This window comes from Chaetura pelagica, unplaced genomic scaffold, assembly GCF_000747805.2.
Source record: "Chaetura pelagica isolate M959 unplaced genomic scaffold, ChaPel_1.0 scaffold596, whole genome shotgun sequence".
NCBI classification, from domain to species: domain Eukaryota; kingdom Metazoa; phylum Chordata; class Aves; order Apodiformes; family Apodidae; genus Chaetura; species Chaetura pelagica.
The window spans coordinates 170554-175458 of record NW_009953725.1 but is presented as its reverse complement, the minus strand read 5'-3'; positions in this window follow the sequence as shown (position 1 = coordinate 175458).

Sequence of the window (4905 nt, the reverse complement as noted above, 5' to 3'; positions counted from 1 at the left end):
TTTTATTCTGCATGTCCCTGAGGGAATGCACTCTCATACAGACCAGGTGCTATTTGGCCCCAACTCCACATTTCCAAGCACAGAGGAGTACTCCTTCCTATAGCCTGATGCAACAAACGTGTAAGTGGCTTTGTTTGCCCTCTGCATTTTGGCAGCCTTTTGCTCCTTTGCTTCAGAGAGAAGTATAGAGAGAGCTGGGGATTGCTGTCCCTTGTAACTGTATTGTAGTTGACTTATGAACAAACATAATAGAGTATTGCTACATTTTGCAGAACCAGCACCAAACATTAAACCATATCATAATTCCCCACAACTGGAAAATCCTGCAAAAGAGAACATTTTTGCTGGCTTATATTGCCTACATTAGCATGCTGTGCACCAATTATATCACAGGTATGATTTTTCTGAATATCATCCTCCAACACAAACCCTTACTTGAAAGTTTTTAAGAGGTTTTTGTCTCTATAACCTCAGATCTTTCTGTATTATTTGACTATCTTAATAGGTTTCCAAAGCATCTTTTTAACTCACACCCCCTTCCCTTTCTTATTGGAAATCAATGGTTGTTTTCCAATATCCTTTGTCCTCAAATACTCTTTCAATACCCTCATAGTGAAGTTTTACCTAATACACTCAGTAAAACTCAGACACCACCTGCAGCCCTATCTCTCTAAGTGTATCCATGGTAGGTAATCCTATAACTTCATGTTGAGATTAACAGAGCACCCAATCTAAATGCACTGGAACAACTGAGGCCTCTAAAAATTGAGAAGTATATGTACCAGATTTACTGTATATTTATATGTAGCAAGATTAGACATTTAAAAGTCAAAGTTTTTCTTGCTTTAAAAATATGTCACAGTGCTGGAAACAGAGGATGTAGCACTACACGTCAAAGAATGACGAATATTTTGCTCAAGACTACAAAATTCTAGTAGTCAACCAAAACTAATGGAAAAGAAAGACAGAAAATATTCATTTAAAGCATACTAGGCATGGTCTTAAAGATCCATTTTATATATGCAAAATATAAATGCTAGAGTAAGAAATGTTGACACTATTCCTTTACTACAATAAAAAGAAAAAACCTCAGTCAAAGTTCTTGTCCCCAAACTCTGTTTTTGGGAAATGGAATTACTTAGTTTCTACCAAAAAAAAAAGTCCCACAAACTCACGTCAGCTGATTTGATAATTATTCTTATTAAAGGCTACCAAAAGACAAATCTTTAAGACCAATAAAGTCACATAAAGAAACATTTATTAATTCTTGTTATACATACGAATAACTTCAATCACAACATTTTGAACATATATAATATATTCATTTATTTAAGATACTTGCAGAAGACTTAATACCTGAAATCTTCTGCAACTGCTTGAGCATGTAAGCATCATGACAAAGGAAATATCAGCTAAGATAACTCCACTGTCAATAAAAAAAGTTACACCAGGAACAACACATAATTCAAGAATTGAGGTAAATACCAGAGAACTTTCTACATGAATATGTACACAGAGCAAGAAATACCACACAGCACACATTTATGCAAGCATATACGCACATTCAAAGTCCCAGCCTAAGGAATCTAACTTCAGTTCAACAAGACCACAGAATGCTCCAGATCTATTTCCTAGGCCTTCTTGTCTACTCAAGAAATACTTTGAATTTTTTTTTCCTCCACAGATATTTACTTTCTAGTACAGGGCAACAGGATAGAAGGCAAGCCAGAAATTACGCTTAAATATTAAATCGGGCATAGCTCAAAAGCTACGATAACACAGGGGGATTATATCATCATTCATGTGAACCAGATCTCTCTGAATTCAGTAGTGCATAACCCACAGGGCTTGCACTGGAGTGAGGCATCATCTTTTTTTCTTCCAGCATCTCACGGGTTGAAACTGACAGCAACATGTATAACCCATTTCAGTGAGAGATCACAGAATCACATCATTAGTGAGGCTGGAAAAGACCTCCAAGATCATCATGTCCAACCTATTACCTAACATCACCACATCAGCTAGACCATGGAACTATGTGCCATATCCAGTCTTTCCTTAAACACCTCCAGGAACGGTGCCTCCACCACTTCCCTGGAAAGTCCATTCCAATGTCTAATCACCCACTCCATGAGGAAGTGCTTCCTAATACCCAACCTAAACCTCCTCTGGAGCAGCTTCAGGCTGTGCCCTCTCATCCTGTCACTAGCTGCCTGGGAGAAGAGCCCGACTCCCACCTGACTACAACCTCCCTTCAGGTAGTTGCAGAGAGTGATAAGGTTCCCCCTGAGACTCCTCTTCTCTGAGCTAAACAACCTCAGCTCCCTCAGCCTATCCCTATAAGACTTTCCCTCTAGTCCCTTCACCAGCCTTGTTGCTCTCCTCTGGACCTGCTCCAGCACCTCAACATCCTTCTTGAAGTGAGGGGCCCAGAACGTGTCACAGTACTTGAGGTGAGGCATCACCAGTGCTGAGTACAAGGGGAGAATTACATCTCTGCTCCTGCTGGCCACACTATTCCTGGTACAAGCCAGCATTCCACTGGTCTTCCGGGCCACCAAGGCAGTCTCTAGATCAACACAATATGAAGGAAAAAGCACCTATCTGTATATGGCAAATAGAACTGATTACAGTTCTTCAAGGAGAACTACTATAAAGAAGCTTCGTTGTATGTACGTTTTCTTCTCAGGTCTCTATAAAGATGAATCTACCTGACAGAATAATTTGCAAAAATCTCATATCCGGAAGTTCAAGAAAGCTGCTCATTTACCTTCTGATAGAGAAATCACTTCTGAAACAAGTTAAAGAAATATAAATGCAAGCATGAGATCAAATGTTGACTCAGATCTTGCTAGTCTTACTCATATTAGTCATCTTACTGGGCTCACGCTGAGAACCTCGTGGGTGGAGACATATGAATCCATATGGAACCCACCAAAATCAGTGCACAGGCTTTGACAGAGCTGCTTTATTAAGTTAAATGGAAAAAAATGTAACTGTGTATCATCTAACAACAGTGTTACTATTTACATATAAGCCTGGTCAAAAAGACAGGGTGTTAGAAATGCTAGACTAGAATAGCAGAGTATCACTAACCTAGTCAAAAGGCACCTCAGCAGGTCATCTAGTTCAACCTTGTACTTAAAAGTTTTAGTTATTTTCACAAAAAAAGCCACGAGGTTTTGGTTGCCTTCTTCCTCATCAGGCTTTTTTTTCAAAACACCATTAAAACAACTTTGTTAAATTATTCCATGTTTAATTATGTTAACCTGCTTTTTAATGACAGTTTTGTAACTTTTGATAGTAGTAGTTATCTTTTCTCCACAACTAACACCACATAATTAATCTGTTGAATATTACTGTATTTCTGGATCTTGTTTATTTCCATCTCAAGGTTCTTTCAGCCAAGATGCTAGATTATTTCCTGTAACTGAAAGCATCATTACTTAGCCTTTTGTTTACATAAGGTCATCCTGCAAAAATGCCCCAGAGCTCAGATAAGAGATCAACAGAAAAATGGCAACCCCATTCAGTAACTGCTCTTCTTACAACTTCAGCAAGAAGATGCCATTGCTAGTACAGGATGGCAGTGACATTCACTTTACTAGTTTTCTCTGGTCATGCGTGATATTAACCTCACATAGTCTGGAAATGGTTATTCCACAGAGATTGCAACTTTGCTTAACAGCCCAATCACCACAACCTTAACAGCTACATGTGAGAAGCAGAAGCAGTCTCCTTTCATTTCCCTCTGCAGTTCCTGTCACCGTGACTTGATCAACAAGAATGTCAAACTGTTTTCTCCATTCTGTAACCTTATTGCTCACTAAAACTTCTGCTCCCAGCTTCAAACAGCACTCCCCTATGTTGCTGTCGTCAGCACTTACGAAAACGAAAGACTGCAAATAGCTCAGATTTAAGGCTTCTCTGGAAAGCACTCCACTGCCTCAAACCAACCCCCATCATTTCACACTAGAATGCTGACGTTGTTTACTACAAAATCTCCATTTATACCACTCAAGTCACTCGGGATTCATTCTCATAGAGAAGAAGACACTGAAATCACCAAGGAACATCACTAACAATATCACTCCCAGATCATTTACTAGGGAGACTGGGCAGGGCAGCAGAAAAAAAAAAAAGCTAATCCATATAACTGATCCAAACAGCCCTTTTTAACCGTGCACATAATCTGTCTACAATCCCTTTCAATACTGATTTTCCATAAAAAATATAAACTTCAATAATATTTCTTTCTCACCTAAACTACATTTGACTAACAACACAAGCAAGGGAGAAGCAGAGGGCAAACTGGAAAGATATAACAGGGCTAAGATGTCAGAAATACTGACCATTAAGCAACTGATCTCAAGAACAAAATGACATTTGAGCCATCGGGATCTTCCCAGTTACGTTTCTTTCTGCTCAACAACTGAAATAGTGCAGTCGATGTCTCTCTGGGAACAAACAATTTACGAATAACCAAAGCAAGGTACTATTATTTTCTCACCTGTTCCAGACTGCAGAGGTGAGAAGGGGAAATCTGAAGACCATCAGCAGGTTCTAATGAGACTCCGGTTGCGCAAAAAGCAAAATTAATTCTGAAGTAGTTTTATCCGCAATCCTTTTCTTAAAAAAAAACAAACACAAAAAAACCCCAATTAATGAATCCGTCACCCCTACCTAAGGCAACATTTCCGCACCCAGAAGCAAACTCAACACTGAGCAAAAAAAAACACAGAAGCTTCTCTCACTATCTCCCCCCGTCCTGCAAGGTGATTTGTTGTATTATTATTATTATTGTTGTTGTTGCTGCTGTTGTTCAGCGGCACCAGTACTCCGGAGGAAGTCCTGCGGCAACGCGCAGCCCCCGCACCGCCCAGCCCCGACCCCCGCAGACCAGCA